Consider the following 23,829-nt stretch of genomic DNA (forward strand, 5'->3'; position numbering starts at 1 on the left):
AGCCACAGATGCAAAGTACCAGAGGAAGCCTCAGGGCCAGAGCTGAAGTGAGGTGATATTCTTCCCATACATGTTCTCCAAGTGCCAATGCTGCTATAATTGTTTTGTGATTTGTGATGCCATGATAAGGAAACAATAGACTGAGTTTCTTTTACTCATTTATGAATTTTTCCTCTTTCAGAAGCTATTCATTTTAATCTGACTTGGAGCTGTTAGAAAATTGTTTCTATATTGCTGACATTCATTAATTTCACCATTCCTTCTTAAGCTAGAGCCACAAATGTCCACAAAGAAGGACTTGGTGCTACTAAGGCTAACTGAACAGCACTGCTCTGAGGGTAAGGGGTATTATCAACTCTTGCCTGTTTATGTTTTTGCCTGAAGCAACATGGCATAGCAGAACCTAGATGAGACACAGGAACACTGGGGACAGTTTGAGAATATTCACATCAGGAATTAATCAAAGCAAACATGTTCTAGTAAACGTGAATAGAGCTTGTGGTTCAGACTTGCCAGTTTAAATCAAATTACCATGGTAAGGAATTTAAAACACTGAGTAAACAAAGATCAGAAGTCCAAGCTTCATTTATTCCTCTCAACTCCGTGAAGTTTCAGCCCTAAGATACTGAATTGTTCCTTAAATGTTATTATACGAGTTGCAAAGGGACGAGCTTCAAGTGTTAAGTCAGATCATTCAGGCCTTAAAGTCATCCAGCAGGTGGAGTGAGGTCACCTAATCTCCATCTAGTTACAAAGAGGCTACTGACAGGATACTCATCAAGTAGAACAGCCTGGCCCATACAGTGTTGAAGGAAGACATTTTTTTCTCTAATGCCAACTGAAAAAATTATAATTTTCGTTATTAGCAGTAGAGGATTTTCTCAGGCTCTCTAAGTTAGCTTTACTCTGTTTCTTCTGTCAGAGTAAAAGACAAGCAAATATATGGAAAGATTGAAAGACTCTTAAATTTTGATTCTATAACATGTACCTACTTAAAAAATATCAACTTAGATGTAGGGATATATGATTATAAATGGATTTATGATAGCTTGTGACACAAAAGCAAATCCAACCTGTGTGTCGCTCTGTCTTTGTCTTTCTCCCTCTGTCTCTGCACCACCCCTCTGTGTGTGTGTGTGTGTGTGTGTGTGTGTGTGTGTGTGTGTACTAACACACATATGATTGTGGAGGCCAAAGATCATTGTCAGATCTTGCTTCATTGTACTCTGTCTTATTCTTATCATACAGAGTCTCTTGATAAATAGAAAGATGGCTAATTCAACTACACTAACTGATTCACCAGGCAGTAGGGCTCCTCCTGTGTCAGCTTTTATAGTACTGAGATTACAGGGATGTACCACAGAGCCTGAATTTTGTGTGAGTGTTGAAGAACTGAAATCTATTCCTGATGCTTGACTACTAATCACTTTACAAACTGCTCCATCTCCACAACCCTAGCACCCATCCTTGTCACTAATTGACATACATCTTCCAAATGCAGCCAAAGAGATACCAGAATTTCTATGACATATCAGTCTAATTATTAGTATGTAAGCTTTGTGTGCTAGGATGAGGTGGGAGTGTATTTGGTGGGAATAAGGTAACAGTAAAGACTGAAAAAAGTAGAAATTCCTTGCATTCCAGAGGAAATATGCCTTGGATACCTGGTAGAGGTCATAGGCCAATTTTACACTTAGTTCCTAAATACAAGCTGCATTTCCCAGGTATTTCTCTTAGGCAGCAAATAACAAAATCCGATGTGATATGAGTTTCTAATTAATTACCTCTGATTTTTTCTGCAGTTACTATACAGGATGATGTATAAAACAGGCTCTTAGTACCTAACAAATAATTTAGTGCAGGTCCAGGGGAAAAAAGAAAGGAAAACATTTAATTATAGAAGACAGATACTCTTAGTTTCTATGCCTGTGGCTGCTTTTTCACATTGTTTTGTACAGAATAATGGTTTACATGGTTTATTTTTTCCACTGGGGCAGAGAGAGAATGAATGTATCATCCTTCTATCAGGCACATTAGGTCACGTGCAATTTTCCCTGAACTCTTACTCATAAACTGTAGGAACGTTGGGTATCATGTGGGACAGAGAGGCAATGAGGAGGAAGACAATCTTTCACATTAAATGTATTTCTGCAAATAGATTGTATGGAGGACATTTGGCCAGGAATTATCACACTAAAGTAGGTCATTCTTTAGTGTGGTATTTTTAATCTGTATATTGAAAAAAACAAATTTTTGCCATATCGATGAGATTTATTTCAAAAGTGCTGCCCTGTTGTTCATAGATTAATGCAAACATAGAAGCAATGATATCTATTTGCTTAATAGAACCTCATGGTATCTGAGAGAAAGAAAAATGGAAAGGACACACCTAAACTTTGTAGTCTATGGTGGTATTTTATTTGTATTGAAATGTGATTTTAATTGTATGTTAATAAATAAAGTTGCCCTGAGGTCAGAGCTATTAGAGCCATAGTAAGAGCGTGGTGGTTAGAAGAGCTAGGTAGATTTCTGTGTGTTCAGGGATACAGCCAGTATTGGAGACATACGCCTTTAAGACCTGGAGGGCGGTACTTACAGGCAGTGACGAGGCAGTCATGTGGTTGGGTTTACAACCAATGAGAAGATAGAACAGAAAGACTATTTAAAGACAGACAAACAGGAATAAGCTCTCTCTCAGGGAAGGTAGGAGCACTGCAGGAGGTAAGATTATAGCTCTGAGCTCTGACCTCTTGGCTTTCTCTTTTACATTGGCTCTGTGTTTCTTATTTTAATAAGACGATTGGTTACATCTACATCTGGCGCCCAACATGACAAGAATCAATTAAAAACTGCTTGGGGCCAGCTCCCTAGTCCAAGCAGCCAGCTCCCTAGCCTGAGGAGCCGGCTCCCTAGCCCCGGCCCAGGTCTGCTTGGCCTCAGGCCGGACCAACCATGAGCTGCTTGCTTAAAGCCAGTGCTACAAACAACTCAGGCCTGCCCTGCCAAACAGAGCCCCTGCCTGTAAAGCCAAGCCTTGACTCGGCACAAGAAGGAACAAGTGGCTAGATTTAAGCTTTAGCTGGCTATGCCTTCGCTTTCGCTTTCGCTTTTGCTTTTGCTTTCTCTCTCTCTCTCTCTCTCTCTCTCTCTCTCTCTCTCTCTCTCTCTCTCTCTGGATTCACATCTAGGACACTAGGTGGCTGTTTTGAAATTCACTCGGATTCCACTGTTCTACGCAGATTTGGTAAGTCATAAAAGAAACTATTTAAAAGACAAATTTTTTCCACATTTTAAAAAAAATGGGTTTTATGTGTACATTGGTAGAAAATTGGGTTTTGTTTGAAATTTTAGGTAGTCTGACAATGGAACAACTATATGAAAAGATTAGTATTATTGGAATTATGCAGTTTATCACCATGCTTATCCTCATTTTACTATTTAAAAAGATAGTCAAGCCGGGTGTTGGTGGCACACGCCTTTATCCCAGCACTCGGGAGGCAGAGCCAGGAGGATCTCTGTGAGTTTGAGGCCAGCCTGGGCTACCAAGTGAGCTCCAGGAAAGGCGCAAAGCTACACAGAGAAACCCTGTCTCGAAAAAAAAAAAAAAAAAAAGATAGTCAATTTAAGTGCCAGGATGACAGCTTTAGAAAAACTTGTTAAACCTGTAAAAATTCAGACAGAAGAAATTAACAGTGAAGTTGTTTCAAGTTTGGATCATAAGGTTACAGAAAGAAAGCCTGTTTTCACACAATCACCCTTAATTTATCCTGTAACCGTACAGCATTTGCCTGATCAAATGATTACACAAACTATTTGGGCTCCAATTGAACTGTTGGCTTTTAAAAGGTTTAAGGAGGCAATAGTATCTTATGGCATGCATTCCCCATATGTAAAGCAAATGTTAAACTCTTGGTCAACATACAATAGGATTGTACCACAGGACTGGCGGAAGCTGGCACAAGCTGTTCTGGAACCCAGCCAGAGACTTCAATTTCTAATGTGGTTTAAGGATGAAGCTAAAAACATAGAAAAACAATGGAGGGATAAAGGAATACAAATTTGTCAGGATCAGCTTATTGGAGAAGGCCAATATGCTTCGGTACAAACACAATGTTTATATGATGTCCAAACCCTAATTTTATGTCGAATGGCAGCCTTGAATGCATGGGACAGAGTTGAGGAATCAGGAAAAAAAATCTGAGTCATTTGCAAAGGTTATGCAAGGCCCAAAAGGATCTTTCACAGATATTTGACAAAGACTGGCTTCAGCAGTAAAGAGAATGGTCTCAGAATCAGAAGCTAGTAAGGCAATAATTGAAGCTTTGGCATTTGAGAATGTGAATGCAGCATGCAAAAGAATAATCAGGCCGTTAAAGGCAAGATCTGCACCTTTGGAAGATTGGATTAGAGAAACAATTAATGTTGAGGCTGATGAGCATGATGATACGTGGGTAGGAGAAGTAATTTCAAAAGTTTTGAGGAGTGTTAGATGTTTTGGATGTGGAAAGCAAGGACATTTTAAAAGGGACTGTAAACAGGTCATTCCTAGAAACAATGTTTCTTCAAGGAACAATGGCAACAGAATGCCCCTTCCTTTTGGAGTATGCAGAAAGTATGGTAAGGGAAAACACTGGACCAACGAATGTAGATCAACAAAGGACAGACAGGGTAATCCTTTGCCTCAGTTTTCCGGAAACTCCTGGAGGTGCCTCATGCAGGCCCCCATAGCAAAACCAGTTCAAACCTTTCCTGCAGCTGTAGAGGAAACCCCTGCTCAGAGCAATTAAATAACCAAATGCCTATTGGAATAAATCATGTTGGTCAGGATGATAAAACAGAGAGAATAGAAAATTCAGGAGAAAACATGAAGAAAAATTTTTGGTCATATAGAGTACTAACTAATTCTAGAAAAAAGGCTTCAATATATGTCTTTGTGTTCGAGTCTCTTATCAGTTTTCTGCAGGAAATCACGGCCAGGCATAACATCAACTGAAATCTCCAGGAAGAAGATGGGGCTCCATAACAACAATTCCACGCGGACAATAATAATATCACTAAGCTGAGAAACATCATCTACAGATCACCTTTGAACTACAAGGTGCTCAGAGCAATTTTGAGATGACTAGCTGAGATGATCCAGTCTCAAAGACTACTTGAATAAGGACTTGAGATAAACCCTGAACTTTGGCATTATACACAGACTGGATAATAATGAAGGATATAGTTACCTTTCCTAGAATTTGACAATTAACCTAAAATTTTTCTTTCAGAATAAAGATAACTTTGCCCATACCCAGCAGGAAGCAATTTTAAGAATATGACGCCCACATTCCCAAAGAGGTGGTGTGGGCCGGGTGGTTTTTTGGTTCTTTTAAAGGGTTTTGGGTCTGGGATAATTTTCATTATTTAGGGGGGTTGGTTACAAGTTGTTGTCAAGGGTTAGGAAAAAGGCTAAGCAAAGGAGATTAGATTTAAGGTTCTTGTTTAAAAAAAAAGAAAGAAAGAAAAGAAAAGAAAAAGACAATTACTAGTTTTAAATACTTTACATTATTACCAACTATTAGGATATAAAGAAATGAAAGTTAGTAGTTAGACATTACAATAGAAATTGTAGTCATATTAGATATGTTTTAAAAATTGAGCAGATATATTTTAGACTGGTCATCTTCAACCCCTTCAGAGATCTACCGAATATGGCATTTAAAATGTTTTAATAACTTAGAAATTCTTCTTTTTTGAGACATGTCGGCTCGTGGCAGTACCAATCTACTTCAGAGAAAATATGGGCATTGAAGAAACTGCATATGGAGTTAATTTTCATTGTGGCAAAAGTTAGCCACTGGACAAAGAAGTATCCTCGAATCAACAGGACAAAATGGACAGACAGAACATGAAACAAAGGACTACTGATTCCTGCCAAAACAAGTGTGGTTATGGCTTTACCAAAAGGCATCTTCTGAGGCCAGGACAATATGGTACCATCCCTGAAGTGGCCCTCACAATCCGGAAAAGGTACAGTGCCCTTTTCTTCGAAGGCAGCTGAACAGGCAGTGGGCCGATGGCTTCTGTTGTGCAATGGAACAGCAACTAAAAGCTCACGCCTCTCAATAGTAGACTGGCATTTAATAGAGGGATGTGGAGAAGAAGGGGATGCTGAGATGAAGTCATATATACACAGCCAAGAAGAATGGACAGCTGAATTCAAAAACCGTCAACAATTTCCAGAATTTAAAATCCTGAATCATGACATGACACTAGTGGAATTCAGGTGTTTCTGGTACATGGACTGCTCTCACCCAATGTGAGGTTGAACTGTTGACCTTGTGTACAACCTACTTCACAAATGAGTCTGTCAGATATGATAAGCCTATAGGCTGAAGATGATGCCCCAACACTGCGGAGAAACCTCAGGTGACTGTCCAGGCAGCTGGCTGTTTCTGTCAACTCACAAAATTTTTGGAAGTTGCTTGCGTGCACTTCCTGTTTTTATTTTTGTTAGCTAATATTATTTCCTTCTTGGGTCTCTGAGGGAGTTGAAGATTAGTTAGTTATAGTTGAAGATTAATTAGGATAGAAAGTGAATTAGATACATTTTGGACTTACTAAAATAGGATAGATAAGGGAATCATTTTCTCTGATTTGTCAAATACAAATGGACTAGACATTGTTTAGTTATTTGTTACTTGTATATATTGTATATAGTTATTGTACTTTTGTGTATAGTTTTTCTTTTGTTAGTTATAATCTTTTGCCTTTTTACTTTTTGTTAAAATAGAAAAGGGGAAATATGGTGATATTTTATTTGTACTGAAATGTGATTTTAATTGTATGTTAATAAATAAAGTTGCCCTGAGGTCAGAGCTATTAGAGCCATAGTAAGAGCGTGGTGGTTAGAAGAGTTAGGTAGATTTCTGTGTGTTCAGGGATACAGCCAGTATTGGAGACATACGCCTTTAAGACCTGGAGGGCGGTACTTACAGGCAGTGACGAGGCAGTCATGTGGTTGGGTTTACAACCAATGAGAAGGCAGAACAGAAAGACTATTTAAAGACAGACAAACAGGAATAAGCTCTCTCTTGGGGAAGGTAGGAGCACTGCAGGAGGTAAGATTTTAGCTCTGAGCTCTGACCTCTTGGCTTTCTCTTTTACATTGGCTCTGTGTTTCTTATTTTAATAAGACAAATGGTTACCTCTACAGTAGTCTCAAACAGAAAAGCCATTTAATAAGATTTATGACCCAGAGATTTTGCGTGGTTGGAGAAGTATATGGAAGTAACATACTAGTATTAAAGATGTGACATGTGTATTGGGCGGTGGTGGGGCATGCCTTTAATCCCAGCACACAGGAGGCAGAGCCAGGTGGATCTCTGTGAGTTCAAGGCCAGCCTGGGCTACCAAGTGAGTTCCAGGAAAGGTGCAAAGCTACACAGAGAAACCCTGTCGCGAAAAACCAAAAAAAAAAAAGATGTGACATGTGTTTTGATGGTGGTCTTTTTTATCGGCACCGTATACAGAAGGACTTTTTATTCATGAAATTCAAACAAATAACAGATATAATTGAATAGCAATAAGAGAAACACTGGCATATAGTAGCTTACAAGAGTTCAAAAAGAATTTGAACAAGTACTAGCCAGTGTTCCTGACAGCAGATTATTCTGAAACCTCATGGTTCAAATTCCCTGTTCTCCTCCTGCTCCCTCCTAAAACACATCTTTCTCATTCAGTCAACCATTCCCTAGAAGATCATCTTTTTCCTGATATTTTCTATTGGATAATGAGAATTTGTTTCAAAAAATGCCCGCAGAATCCTTATTTCCACTCCTCACGTGTGCCAGATGCCTCTGTCTTGGATAAGTTCATGATGTTTTAACTATGGAAGGTTGTTCACTCAGAGAACTAATTCATGTCTAAGAAACAAGTCGACTATAGGCATATCTTGCAAAGACCACTAAAGACTATTCAAAGGCATTTTTTTCCACACTAGAATAAAAATGAAAATTATTTCTTTTCAAGGAATATACTTTTATTGAATATAGTTTCAAATGAATTCTGGTAGGTTCTATGTCTGCTTTAGGAGGACTATTTGAAACTGTGCTGTCTACTTATACAGTGATATTATAGACTAGCACAGACTGGGTAGCAATGTACTTGATTAATAATTTGAAAGTATGAAAAGTTCAAGAACTGTAAGTTACATCTAATGAGTTCTCTGTGACGTTTTGCACACCACCATGGATGATGTGTGGAGAAAGAGAGGGGAAGGAAGAGGGAGGGAGAGAAAGATGGGAAGGGAAGAAAGATAGAGAAGAAGGGAAAGAGAGGGAGAGTAGAGAGAGATAAGGGAGGATATCAATATTACTTTTTAATCACAAATTACCCTGATATGACATAAATTTGTGAGAACAAAGCTAAGCACTTCTTAAAGACCTTGCCTCTCAGTACAGTTTCATTGAAAATTACACATGCAACATAAATTTCAGGGCCACATTCAAACTTTGACTTATGAACTTCATATTGCCTGTGTGTTTAAAGAAAATAAGCTAGGGGTTGGGGAATTAGCTCAGTGGTTGGGGATTTAGCTCAGTGGCAGAGTGCTTGCCTAGCAAGCACTAGGCCCTGGGTTAGGTCCTCAGCTCAAAAAAAAAAAAAAAAAAAAAAAAAAAAGTAAGAAAATAAGCTAGGGTAGAAAATGGGAAAATCGTGGTGCATCCTGCAAAGTTTCACTTGTGTTAGAAGCCAGTGGGTTTTTGTTTTTTTTTTTTCAGTGAGCAGGTGTGGTCTTCATAGTGTAGTCTTAACAAGAATTTCTGGCTTCTGTCCAGATTACTCATAAATGGCACCTGTCAGAGACCAAAGCCTGCCATCTCCCCTTGAGAGGGACTAAGATTGTTTTGACTCTTTTATTCTTTTATGAGTTTCAATGTTAAATGTTTGTTTTATCCACACAGAGATCCAGACTTCTTTTAGAGAACAAACTCATTACCAGTGTTGGAACTTGCAAAACCTGCTGCCTGGTCTGGAACAAACACAAGCTTACCTATCAGCTTCTGCCCCCTCCCTACACCTACCCACTCTCATCTTGTTTTCAATATACACCCAGCTCTTTCAAGGAGATTTGGCAAAGACTGAGTTTGTACATTGCTGTGGTTCAAACAGAGCAGAACAACAAACAATGAATCTATTTTCCACATATAACTGCCAGTGAGAAAATTCATTCCTCTAATGGGCACACCCTAAAGTCATAGGTAAAGATGGACTGAGAACAGAGTACCACTTAAAAGCCCACACTGAAACTATTCCCTCTTTTAGTGAGTAGGTTCTTTCTTCTTGTTGTCTTTCCTTTGTGGGGGAAGTTTTCTCACAATACTCTGAAGATGAACAAGATTAGACATGAGAAAAGAGATGTATGAGGTATAAAGGATAAGTCATAATAAAAATGCATTTCTATAAGTAAAACATCTTAATTTTGTATTTATTATTATAATCTCAAAGAGGATGACAATGCTTTCACAGAGAAAATGTTTCAAAAAATAATGTAGCTCATTCTTCAATCCCAAATTGATCAATAGTAGAGGGATTCATTCTTATAGCCCCTGGGCAAAATTGACTAGTGCATTTTTTTTCAGACATTTGTTTCTTCTGGTGTCCCCATCTTATAAAAATTCCCTGGATTAGACAGTGTTCAGAATTTAAATGATAGCAGCTTCAGGGACTTTCACCTGTCATGGATGCTGAAAGATAGACTTGAGTCTTTAGTAAAATATGATGCTAAAGTGGTGGCACCATGTCATGTTTTCTGACTTTCACCTTAAGTTCTTCTCTTCAGTCATACTCTCATTTGAGCAGATGAATGACATAGGCAGATTTCTGTCTGATTTTTCTTGTTGTGAGTGTGCCAGGCAACAAAGTGTGTAATTATCTCCCTAGAAGAAAGCCAGGTAATTATTAACTAACATTCTGAAAGAGTGAGACAGTTCCTTTCTTCCACAGTAGTAAAAAAGCAAAAGTCCCAAGAACTTTTCAGGTATTATTAGGCTTCACACACACACACACACACACACACACACACACACACACACACACACACACTTAATGTAAAGAAAGCTATAATTTTTGTTGTTTGTTATGAAATTAGTCTGCCTCATCAGCCACCACTGAAAATGAGGGTACCCAGATAATCTTGGAAATCTAAATAAAACATTTTTTTTTTTTACATTAGAGACAAAGTTTTCATTGATTTCCAGGCACATACAATTACTCTATTTATTGTTTGGGACTTTCAGGTCTACAAAGTCATTTTATATAATTCTAGTTTTTTTCTTTTTAATATTCATACATTGATAAAAAGTCACATATTGCATTTTACAAGGAAGATGACTATCTGTAACTTAAAAAATATCAATGAATTCTGGCTGGTCATTTTCATTGACCAAATTGGGAGAAAGCAGCCAATCATATTAGATCTACTAAGAAATATCTTCTAGAAATGAACATTTACCCTTTAATTAAAGAGTGTTTCTGTATCTACTCATTTTAAGTGACACATTTAGCATGATTGTTGTTATTTATTATTGTTACTTCAAGACAGGATTTCTCTGTGTAACAGCTCTAGCTTTCCTGGAACTTGCTCTGTAGACCAAGCTGGCCTTGAACTCACAGAGATTCACCTGCCTCTGTGTCTTTAGTGCTGAGATTAAAGGCATGTGCCACCCACACCCAGGTTAACTTGACTGAATTTTATAACAGCTAATAAATAATGAAAAACAGGAAGGCAGATTGAGCTATACAGAGAAGAGAAAACTGTGATAAGTAGGAAAGAAAGTTGTCATTTATCCGATTGGTTACCACTTGTCTGATAAAAGGCTAGGGAGCTTGGTGGTAAGTCCATTTGTATAATAAAATCAGGAGGCTAGGGAGATCAGTCACAAGTAAAGTGTTCTGCAAGTCTGAGGACCTGAGTTTAATCTTCCAGGGGACATAACATCCTCTTCTGGTCTCTGAGCACACACAGACACACAGTCACACAGTCACACACACACACACACACACCATTAATATACATATTAATGTAAATGTATTTGCATATTTATATTTTACAATGTAAAATATTTGTAATTAATTATTAATTAAATGTAAAGCTAAGATGGGGCATGAAACTCAGTGGTAGTATAACATGTGAAATACAGAGCAGAAAAGTAAGTGCATCTAATTTGAGTGCTATGGTGGTACACAGAAAGATCTCTGGGGCTCTTATAATCTGGGTGCTACAGTGTTAGACAGAAAGATCTTCTCCAGCCCCAGGAACCAGAGAGAGAATCTGTTAAAATATGAAGTGACTCATAAATACTCACTGACACCTCAGACTTTCTTCTTGGTTGCACATATACTCCTATAAGTCTACAAACTTCCATCTACATAAATACAAATACATACACATCACCATCACACATAAACATATAGACAAAAAATAAATAAAAATTGTATATTTCAACATTTTTTTCTGTGCTTTTATTGCACTTATTTAAAAATATTTTAAATCTAGTCACTTGTTATTCACACATAGTTTTCCACTGCTCAGGTACATGATTACATGCTACATGCATACATTATTTTAAATTCTGTCAAAATAATGGTATCAACAGAATGAGCATACTACGGTACTTCAAAACTTTTCATCTATTTTTTAAACAGAGTATCATCAAGTATCTGGGGCAATTTTGACATGTAAAAAGAAATTCTGGATATGATAGATTATGTCCATAATTATAATTGCTTGATATAATGCTTATTTTTCTTTTCAGAACCCGTCAGAGCATGGTCTCTAAGGTAGCTAAATTTTAATGGTCAGCACCCTGACATTTGCTGTACATTTTTTGTTCCAAGAGAGCCCTAAACCTCTCTAGTAGCTCAATAAATTCTTAGTTGCTTCATGCAATGAAAGTTTTCAAGCCAAAGCCCTCTAGCTTAAAAAAGATAAAAGATAAAAGGAAGAAAAAAAGGTCGACATTTTTCTCAAGCCACAAGCATTCCAGTGCAACAACTTCTTATTCAGAAAAGTAGGAACATCTCTGCTCATGCTTTTGCTTTGTTCTTGATAAAGGAAAGTAGCTGAGTCCAGGAATATGTTGGTTAGACTAGATTGATGATGATGGCTTTATTATTGACAGTGTTTGTGTTTATGAGAAACTATAATTCAAAGTTTATAGAAGCATGATTAGCATTAGTGATAATTCATATTCAAAAATTTCTTGAACATCTTACATCAGGGTGCTAGCTACCAAGATCATTAACTTTAGACGGTCCACCTGTAAATTTTCTATATTACAATACATAACAGAATATTATTATAAAGAAAAAGGTAGGGGGATCAAAATGAGAGGCATATCCTCCTAGACCAAATTTTAGTTCTCCTGCATTTATGTCATTTTTTAAATTGTTAGTAAAAACACATTTATTACCAAGTGTGTATATGAGATACAAATATCTACCTTCACATCATTTCATCTGCTAGTATTTATTCATTTATCTTACACTAAAAGGTTCTAATGAGTTCATAATTGAGGAATTCTGATCCAATATGCAATGTGATGTTACTACTAGAAAGAAGGCCAATTATCATAAATTGCAAACTGATACCATTTTCTTCCCAAGGAAATGAAATATAGAATAAAGACTATGCTTGTGAAAAATATCTTTGACTGAGCAGCGTACTCTCCAAGACATTCTTCATTCTTAGCATGAATCAAGTCCTTTCAAATGAAGATCACCTTTGCAAGAAAAGAGGAAGAAAAATATCTCTCCTTTGTCCTATACTTGCATTCTTTCATGAATCCAATTTTTTATTTTTTTTTCCAATTAGAGGGCTATTGGAAACAGATTCTGCTACCCAGAATGGCTGTCCCAAGAACTAAGAAAGCTAAACATTGTGGAAAAGACAATGCAAGCAGTGCAGGTCTTTTCTTCTTGCTATATGTTTATATAAAAATTTGATCAAAATACACTAAGAGATCTTATTGAGTTTTTAAGGTATTTCAGTAAACTCAAATATCACTATTTCAGGATTAATACATAAGTATCTCTGTAGAATTACACACACAAGCACATATAAATACATATACACAGAGATAATACACACATGTGCAATTGTGCATAGGAGCACGTGCACACACACACACACACACACACACACACACACACACACACACACGTTGTCTATACTGCAGTCTATTTGTATCTAACTATTCTGTTACCAGAGATACCATGATGTATAAACTTTAAGACTTCATCCTTAAAAAAAGCCTAGTTACCTCAATGCAAGATGTTTTTATACCCTTCTGGATATACACACCATATCTATAAAATGAAAGAATTTTCTCTAGCTTTCATAGTATTTTAGAACATAATTAGATAATGTTTTATGCCAAATTACTTCACTCTTTACTTTCTTAAAAATGATATTTCAGTATGTTTTTCTGTTGACAAGTTTGGAAATCTGGGATCTTTAGGCCTCATAGCAGTCATTCTGTGGCATAAACTTTGGAACATGTAAGTAATTCATTTCCTATGTCTTTATTTAGTCTGTTCCTTCATTAAATTGTTTCTATTGTATATCACAAATACAAGCTCTTTTTGCTTTAAAAACTGTCTCACTCCAATCTTCATTTCAAAAACAATAATAGGAAAACTATATTTTAATCTATATTCAAATGATTTAGTAAAAGACAGCATTTTTTATTTGGAGCATAGAAAGTTATAGTCAACTATGTATTTCCTCATCTGTAGATATAGTTACAATTGATAAAATGATTTACTTTGGAAGGCTTAAATTTTGTTCCATCTACTAGATGATTTTATAAGTTGAAGAAGTAAAGAAAGCAAATGAAGAAACAGAGAAAGAAACAATCAGAAAATCGAAAGTTCTCCCATGCTCATAGATCAGTAGGCTTAACATAGTAAAAATGGCAATCTTAGTAAAAGCAATCTACAGATTCAATGTAAGTCCCATCAAAATTCCAACACAATTCTTTACAGACTTTGAAAGAACAGTATTCAACCCCCTATGAAAAAAACAAAAAACACAGGATAGCTATCACAATCTTGTACAATAAAGGAACTTCCACAGTTATGACTATCCCTAACTTCAAGCTCTACTACAGAGCTATAGTAATAAAAACAACATGGTATTTAGAAATAAAAAAAAAACAAGCAATGGAGTTAGACACTTAAATCATTTCCAATTTGTTCTCTGTATTCTGTTGTTTTAGAATGCAGTGTGTGTTTGATAACTAAACAGAACACAGATCAAAGACTGCTATATCCAGAAATGTCCATTAGCTGGCTACATTTTCAGACATATGTTGCCTATTCCTCTGTACAAGCACCCAGGTTGTTTGCTTAGAATTGGAGGAAGGGTGTCAGGTTCTAGGAAATTGTGGATTTATTTTCAAGTCTAAAACTGAAGGCTTAGAGCAAGGAGGTAGCTATCTTTAAAGAGCAGGAGTGAATCTGAACCTTAGCTAGGAAAGCCAAGAAATAAAAGGATGTAGAATGTTTACTGCTGACACAAGTTACCACAGCAGTTGCCAATGTGAGTATGAAACCACTAAGCCTAATTCAGAAACAAAATTTAGAAAGGAGAACCTCAGATATTAAAAAGAACCCACAGCAGCTTGTTTTGATTTTCACCTTATATAACCTTCAAAGCTTTACCTTCTTACCTCCTGGCTTAGTCAGAGCGATGGAGATTCTTACTGTGTGAGTCCCTGCTGTTTGTTATAGTTTGGCATTGTGTCTTAGATCTCATGTCTGAGATTTGAATTTTGTAAATACATACCTTTATATATTTAGAATTTATAGAAATGTGTTTTCTCACACACTGTGTGCCCCTGGGCAATTCAGTTAACTTTTGAAATCTTGGTTTCATCATTTGTGATACAGGAATAAAACAATGGCACCTGCCTTGCATAATTACAATGAGGAAGACATCTCAGTGTAACTTTCAATGAATATTTATTGAGCGTCAATGGTATTCACAGCATTGTTCTAGTCCCTGTCAACACAGAAAGCCAACAAGATCCTTATCTTCCCAACATTCAGATTTTTATGTGTGAAAGAGAAAACAATTAGGTAACTAGAACATAAATAAGATAACAGAATATCAAGTCTGGGAGTAATGAGAGTGGTAAATTTTAGTCCAAGTTGTGTGATATTCTGTTTGTGTTCTGACAAATAAAGCTTGCCTGGAATCATGGGGCCGAGATAACCACTACTTAACCATAGAGGTCTGGAGGTCTGTACAGAGAATAAACAGGAAGTGATAAGGCAGAGCAGAGACGGGATCTCATCTCTCTTGGACTGGAGGATTGGAAGAGGTAAGAAGCCAGTATGACTTCTACCCTGCTTCTCTGATCTTTCAGGTTTTTACCCCCATATTTGACTCCTGGTTTTTATTGATAAGATTACTTAGGAGTCCAATCGACGAGAGAGAGGAGGGATTATATGAGCAAGAGATATGGAGAACATGATTGGAAAAAGTGCAGAGACAACTAGCCAAACTAGTGGAAACATATGAACTGTGAACCAATAGCTGATGAAACCCCATAGAACTGGACTAGGCCCTCTGGATAAGTGAGACGGTTGTTTAGCTTGAACTGTTTAGGGGGCCCCCAGTCAGTGAGACTGGGACCTGTTCTTAGTGCAAGAGCCAGGTTTTTGGAACCTAGTGCCTATGCTGAGACACTTTGCTCAGCCTTGGTGAAGGGAGGAGGGGATTGAACCTGTCTTAACTGAATGTATGAGGCTCTGCTGACTCTCCAGGGGAGACCTTGCCTTGAAGGAGGTGGGAATGGGGGGTGCGTTGGGGGAAAGGCTGGGGAGCGGGAAGAGGGAGGAGAGGGGAATCTGTGGTTGATATGTAAAACGAATAGAAAATCTCTTGATAATTTTTTTAAAAATGAAGAAAAAAAGATTACTTAGGTTTACACTTCACTAAGTAGTACATTTGGGGGGGGGATTCAAGAGAAGCCTTAAGAGTATAGAGAAAAGAGATAACAATAAAAATGCACAATACAACACATAGTATCAAGTAAGTTATTATATAGAGCAGACCCGAATCCCCAAATATACTTCTGATTGTCAGAGAATAGTAATATTAAAAACAATCCCACATTAGACTCATATATTGGGCTCTTCATGTATAAATTCCCATCAATAATTTGCTGAAGAACAATGGTTAGTCATTGCTGTGGGATGGTCTGTATGTCAAATCTGTTGCTCTGATCGGTCAATAAATAAAACACTGATTGGCCAGTGGCCAGGTAGGAGGAAGTATACGCGGGACAAGGAGGAGAAGAATTCTGGGAAGTGGAAGGCTGAGTCAGAGAAACTGCCAGCTGCCACCATGACAAGCTGCATATGAAGACACCGGTAAGGCACAAGCCATGTAGCAAGGTATAGATTTATGGAAATGGATTAATTTAAGCTATAAGAACAGTTAGCAAGAAGCCTGCCACGGCCATACAGTTTGTAAGCAATATAAGTCTCTGTGTTTACTTGGTTGGGTCTGAGCGGCTGTGGGACTGGCGGGTGACAAAGATTTGTCCTGACTGTGGGCAAGGCAGGAAAACTCTAGCTACAAGTCATGATTGGTTATTTAGAACTATCCATTCTACATGACCAGAAGAATTGAGAAAGATGATAGAGAAAGATGGACATGCTACAGAAATGGATGTGAATTTTGAGTAGAATGATAGAGAAAGAAGATATGTTTGAGTGGTTCCTTGAATAAAGTAAGGAGTTTATGCAGATAAATGTCATTGAAAGATCTAGAAAGGGACAACATAAAATCCTGAGGTCTTAGTGAGAGACAAGTCTTGGCATTTATGTGACACAGTAACATGTAAGTATGTGAGAACACAGCTACCATTAGAAATACAGTGGAAAAGGACAAGGCTGACCTCATCAAGGACTCCACAAGTTAGAATGAGGGATGTAAGGCTTGTACCTCATAGTTCATGATAAGTTTCTAAACAGAAGAAAGATTAATCTTACATATCTTTAAAGGTTTCTGTTTAATAGTATATATAGACTATTAAGACAAGAACATTACAAATTAGGAATTTTTTGTCAGTAATAAAGTAGGAATTATTAAATTCTTAAAAATGCAACTTGATAATTATTGAGAATTTTAAAGACTTTTTATGTATATGAATTATAGTCACCATAAGTCAAAACTGAAAATATTATAAAATGATTGTTAATATTTAATTTGTATACTGTAAAATCTATCCCTTTATGGTATCTACTTTGGCCATTTTTAAAATTCAGAGTTTGTAGTACACCTAAATTTAGAACATTTTGAATAATCCTATCCAGAAATGCTTAGGATGAGATGTGCTTCAAATCTCAAGTAATTCTATCAGATATTGAATATTTGCACCTATGTTTGGTATTCCTTGTGGATGGACTGTCAGTCTAAATAAGAAATTCATTAGTTTTATTTTCACATTACACACAATTTATGAAGGTGATTACCTTAAAAATATTTCTTGAGCTGCTGGAGAGATGGCTCAGTGGTTAAGAGCACTGGATGTTCTTCCAGAGGACTTGGGTTCAATTTACAGCACTCACGTGGCAGCTCACAACTATCTATAATTCCAGTTCTAGGGGATCCAACACCCTTACACAGATGCACCAATACAAATGAATAAATCATTCAAAGAATATTTCTTAAACCTATGTTTGGAATATAACCCATCATATAAGGCTAAGTCAAAAACTTCTGGATTTTTGAACATATTATTTTATATTGTGGATTACGTATTAAACTCTATTGGCATAACTAGAAAAGTCAAGCTGTTTCCAACACAAATCATTGCTTATGCCTTTGATCCAGCAACAGCCAAACCACTAATCTACCATTTTCTCCACAGATTTGCATGTTATCGGTATCCAAATACTTTGTATATGTTGATCCATGCAATATGATATATGGGTTTTGTGGGTGTTTTATGTTATCCTTTTGTAATTGATTTCAAGGTTCTTCATTGCCTCACAGGCAGCATTTCTTTTATTGTGGAATAAATAGTAGTCTATTGTGTGGACATACAATTTTCTTAACTATAAATTGGTAGACATGAGGGTGAGTTCACTTATTTTTCTCTGCAGGGGTTAACATGGCTGTGAACATAGGTACATAGTTTTGCTTTATTTCCATTTTCATTTCTCATGAATATAAACTGGACCTGGACTTGCTTTTGCCTTGTGGCAACTCTAGATCTAACCGTTGAGAAAATGCTAAACTCTTTTCTATCTTCCCTCTGAGGTCAGACATGTAAAAAATACCAGCATCCAAGAGCAAATTATATTAACCATAAAACAATACTGGTTATGTTTGTCACAAATCTTCTGGAAAGTTTTGCTACACAAAATTGTGAGAACAAAAGCCCTGTTGATGGAGATGATATGTTAGAAAGGAGGAAAGAAGTATCAACACATGTAAGAAAAATTGTCTCATGCATGTAATCTTGGTGTGGTAGATCTAAAGTCAATTTAAAGGTAGAAATCCTCTGTGGCACCTGTATAATCATAACAAAAATGAATGACTATGACACTGATATGTTTGACAGCACATGGATTTTAAGATATGATAGGGGCTTGATGCACACATTTAGGGTTCATTATAATAAATGCACATTTGAAGTATAGATTAAAATTAATAGGGAATATACACACATTGAGAAAACAGGGATCCTGAGACAAAGCCTTAGAGCAGGCTAGGATATGAGAAAATGATGAGACTTCAACTTAAAAGTGGAGAGGAGAAACTAATAATGCTTGAAGAGAAATCATGTAGAGATGTCCTATAAGGTAAATGAACAAAATACTTCAGAGCAAAAATTGGTACTGGCTATTAAATGTTAGAGAAAGGTGAATAAAACACTCATCATGGTAATAGTTTACACCACTAAAAGGACATTAATGCTATCTGTAATCTCCAAGAGGTGCTGAGAAAAGGTTCATGGGTATAATTTGAACAATAAATAACATTCTGGAGATTAGAGTAATTTTCCTTAATTTTTTTTGGGATAAAGTGTGTACATATATTATCTAAGAAGATAAGTGCTCACAACAGTTTTGTGTTCTGTTTGCTTCTTTGTTTACTTGTAGACATTTTCCCTTGGTTTTGTAATGAAGGAAATGATAGAAGATGAAAACAGTAGCAGATTTTGAGTTGAAGCAAAGTAGAAAGCACAAAGTAGAAAAGTTAACACTGGGTTAGAATGTGGAGAGGATAACTGGAGGAGCCTAGCACCTAGCAGACCTGGTGGTGGAAATAATTGGAATTCAACTTCTGGTAGCTTCCATTTCTCACTAATATAAGAAGCAGTTATGAGAAGGGGAAGGATGTGTTAGAGATGTACTCTCAAGGAGTTATAAAACATGAAGGGAATGAGAGAACAAATGTACTCAGGAAACCAGTGGGTTTGTAATCAATCAAAGTAAGTGGTCAAGCCCAGAGCTTGGTACATCACAAGCACTCAATATTTTTGAGTAGTTTTATTATTACCTAAACCCAAGGTTTTTTTCAGGCACTTCTGGGATGTACCTCCCACTCACACCAGACATCTTGGCAACCACGTTTCCTGGTTTTGCTTTCACATTTCTTGAAAGTCAAAAGCATCTTTTACCTTTTAATTCAACTGCTGGTCCCTTACACTTAATTTGATTTGTAATCCAAAAATCATTCCTCAGAAAAACTTCTTTGTTACCTTTTAATGACATTTACTTTTCATTTTCTTTTTTGGTTTTCAATGTAGTCAAATTCATTAGCAAATACTATTTGATACAATTACTTTCCTGAAAGCCTTGATAAGCTCCAGCTGGCAAAGAATAAATTCCAATTGTCACTTGTAACCCAGAAAGCTACTATGTGGTCTATTCAACTGTAGCTCACTTTAGGATATTCAGTGGTTACTTTCATGTCCTCAAAACAGGCAGAACTTGTTCTAGAGTCAGGAACTGCATGCTTGAAATTCTCTCTACTTAGCACACATTCTCCTAGGTCTCTTCCTATTTCAGAGCTCACATGATTGGAGTCTCAAGTTCAAGGTCTTTTTTCATATTTTTTTTTCCTCCAGCTATTCTGCTTGTTTATGTTATTAAAAAGTAACACAGTAGGTCACATGTCAAGATATTCTATGATATAATAATTACCTATGTATCATCTATCTATACCACTTGCATAGACATTTCAGTAAAATGTGAGCCGTGCCTAGTATAATGACACACAATTAAGATAGAAAATTGTGATGCAAGATAAAATTAATTCTCAATAAATGTTTGTTTAAAAATTAAATGGCATAAATTCGCAATGCTATGATTTCCTTTATGTCTAGGAATAAGAAACTTGGGCTTAAGTAGGTAGTCATTAAGGAAAAGGCTATGGATGAATTTCATTACAGGATTACAATGAAATCAGCATTCCAAGTGGGAAAATTTACTGTAGGGTTTCAGAAGAGAATTTGTTTTCAAGCTTGGTAGCTAGCAAAATAGTTATGCCAGGAAAAACCCACAAGTATCTCGGGAACTCAAGCACTTCTGTATAAACAAACCCTCCAGTGGAAGAACAGCCTCCAGGGATGCTGGTTCCCAACACACTCTCCATTGTTCTGAATCAGTCATATTGAAGGATCTACTAGCATTCGACATCCAGCGTTTTCCAGGATCAGTGCCCACAGTTTTCTCTAAGGTATTGCTAACACCAGATTTGGAAGTTGCCCCTGGTTCAGCTATCTCTCTCGGGGGCTGTCAGTGCAATAGTATTAATGGGCATAAACACACCTGGAGACCAGCAATATCTCTTGCAATTCTCATATTCTTTAACATATTCTTGCCCAAAGAGCTCATCATGATGACCTCAAAACCATTATTTCACTTGGATTGTACTTTGCTTCTTAGGTTATCTAGGAAGAGTCCGTTTATCACTACACATCTGTTATTCTCCTAGCCTCAACCCTTGGACCCCTGGATCACTATTGCAAAATCTATATTAGTTACAAAATGGTATTTTGGGTTTAAGTGAAGTCCATGTCCTTGCTGAGGCTTAATTTCCTTGTCCTTGTGTTCTCAGGCGTACATTCAGGATAACAGGAAATTTATTGAAGAGATTGATTACATGAGAATCCTGCCTTTGAGTTAATGGTTTAAAAGGAATATGAGCAGATAATATCAAACAACATTAGAATTATTAATAGTGATATCATAGTCTATGAAAGGTCAAACCTGGACAAGATAGCATTTCTTTTCTAGTACATAAAACTGAGTTCACATCTTCTTATAAATTAAGAGGCATTTTCTTCCATACTTTATGATCAGTACTTATGCAAACCTTGAAGGGATGACTTCCAAATAGAAATAACAAAACAGTAAACTTGAACATGGCTCTTTTCTGTGATCTAGGACATGTGCCAAAGTTGTAAATTTCTCATCTGCCATTCTAAGCAACTAGAAATATCTTCTTCTAAAAGCTTCAAATATCCATACATTTTTACTTCCAGCTTTTCATTGTTCCTTTAGTAATAGACTACAAATGTCAAAACTGACTAGCATACCTGGTATAAAATAGAAGCACAATATATGTATATATTTAATTCATATATAATTACATGATAGTTAATGACCACTTCTTATTAGATTGCTTGTTACCCAACTTTATTTTATTTTACATTTGCTTTGTACATGTACTTAAATAAAAGAATCCTAGCATTTCTTAGTATTCTTAATAAATAATGAGAAATTTATTTTTTAGTTAGTAAAGACAATTTAATACTGATGATTTTCTTTATATCTTAGAGCAGTTTTCTTTGCAAGATACTTTAATCATCTTTATTTCAGTTTTTCCTTACAACAGTAGTATGCAAAGTGTACAGGACCTCAACCAGAAACTAAGAACTATGGGTAAATGAGGAATGCTGAGAGTGAGAGACTTAGTCTTCCTTAGGTGTGGGGCGTTTACCCGCCAACCCCACAGTTCCCCAGAGTTTTCTTAAGTGAGAGCAGCAGAAAATGTTAGATAGAAGGATTTAGAGTGTGGAGACAAACAGATAGAAAACACAGGATAGCCTCGAGAGGGCCTGGAACCTATTCCAATGAGCCCTGACTGTCTCTGCCCTAGGGTATTTATAGAAATGCCAAGGGATTGAGCAAAAGGCCTCCCCCAAGCACAGCTAAGTGCAGACCATCTCAGCCACCTGCACTCAGGTCTGGGGTCTAATCATCCTCTCTATTTGGACCTCATGGCTGGGTAAAGCCATGAGGAACCTGAAAACAGGCTCCCACACTCAGGGAAGAGTGAGCACAACACTGATTATCCAAAACCAAGCAGTCAGCAATGAAAACATGCATATACAAGCAGCATGTTTTACTTGCACATGTACATATACTGTAGCATGTACAGGTAGCATTATACAGCTGGAGGTATTATTTAGAAATATATTTGCATATTCATATATACATTTAAAGACATCTAATGAGAAATAAAAGTGACCATAAATTTGAAAACTGGCTGGGAAGGGTATGTGGAACAATTTAGAGGGAGGGGAAGGAAGGAAGAAATAGCATAATTATTTTATAATCTCAAAAAATAAAAGAAAAAATGTTAAAAAATTATATAGAGGTAAACTCAAAACAGAAAATTTTAAATGCAAACAAAATATATAACTTTGACTTACTAAACCATGTTAATATTAAATGACTATTTTTTATTTTTTCTCATTTTTTTTCTCATTTTTTACAGAATTTTGTATAACTTACTTTGATCACCAAGTCCTCCAAGATCCTCCACTCCTTTCCCAAATCTGTGTCTACTCTAAAAAACAAACAGGAACATTTTAAACAAGTCATCAAATACAGTTGCTAGCTGATCATTTCTGTGAATTTACCCTCACTCTACATATAATCTCATAATCCATAGAAAAATGATTAGTTGTATGACCTATTCTGATCTAATTTTGCATATGTGTACACCAAGAGTAGGCAGAAATAAGAAAGGGTAACGGAAAATAGTCATTTAATCTCAGTAATTTGACCTGGTATTACATGAACAAAGCATTATCCCACTGTTGGTATTAGATAGGACTGAGCTTTAAAGAGACATTGGGGACGGACAAGTTATTGGTGTGGACCAAACCTGAGTCAACTTCTTTTGTGACTTGGCTCACCTCAGCCTGACACGCAGCCAAGCACCCTCTGTTACCCCACAGGAGATCTGGAATTCGCAACACCAAGAGATTACAGCTGGATCAGCAGATTGATCAAATATTTCACAGGTGGTCAGCATATCTGGCAAACATTGAAGCTCCCCTGAAGCCAAACATAAAAGCTGGCTTCAAGGCAGGTGCATTTTCTGCTGTCCCAACACTTGAATGCTTATTTTTTCCCCTAAAGGAATAGAAGTTAAATCACTTCAAATTCCAACTTAAAACTGGAAAGTTGATTTCTACCCCAAATCAGGTCCCACCCATGAATCTAAAAAAATGATTAAACCAGAAAGATAAAATGTTAGTTGTCTGTATTTTCTAAACTTGGCCTTTATTGCATATTTTTCTGAATAATCAATCCCATCATTGGTGAGCACATGCATTAAGAAGGCATGGTATGGGAACTTGGTTGAGAGTGGTATCCTCAAAGGGACCCCCTGTGGCTTATATCACTTGGAAAATAAATTTCCAACTCCTCATAGTGATTTCTAAATAATTATATCTTCAAAGGTCAAATAATGGGTTTGATACAGCACAGAACACATGCCTTATCTCCAGGATTTCTTAACTT

This window comes from Peromyscus leucopus, chromosome 12, assembly GCF_004664715.2.
Source record: "Peromyscus leucopus breed LL Stock chromosome 12, UCI_PerLeu_2.1, whole genome shotgun sequence".
Lineage (NCBI taxonomy): Eukaryota > Metazoa > Chordata > Mammalia > Rodentia > Cricetidae > Peromyscus > Peromyscus leucopus.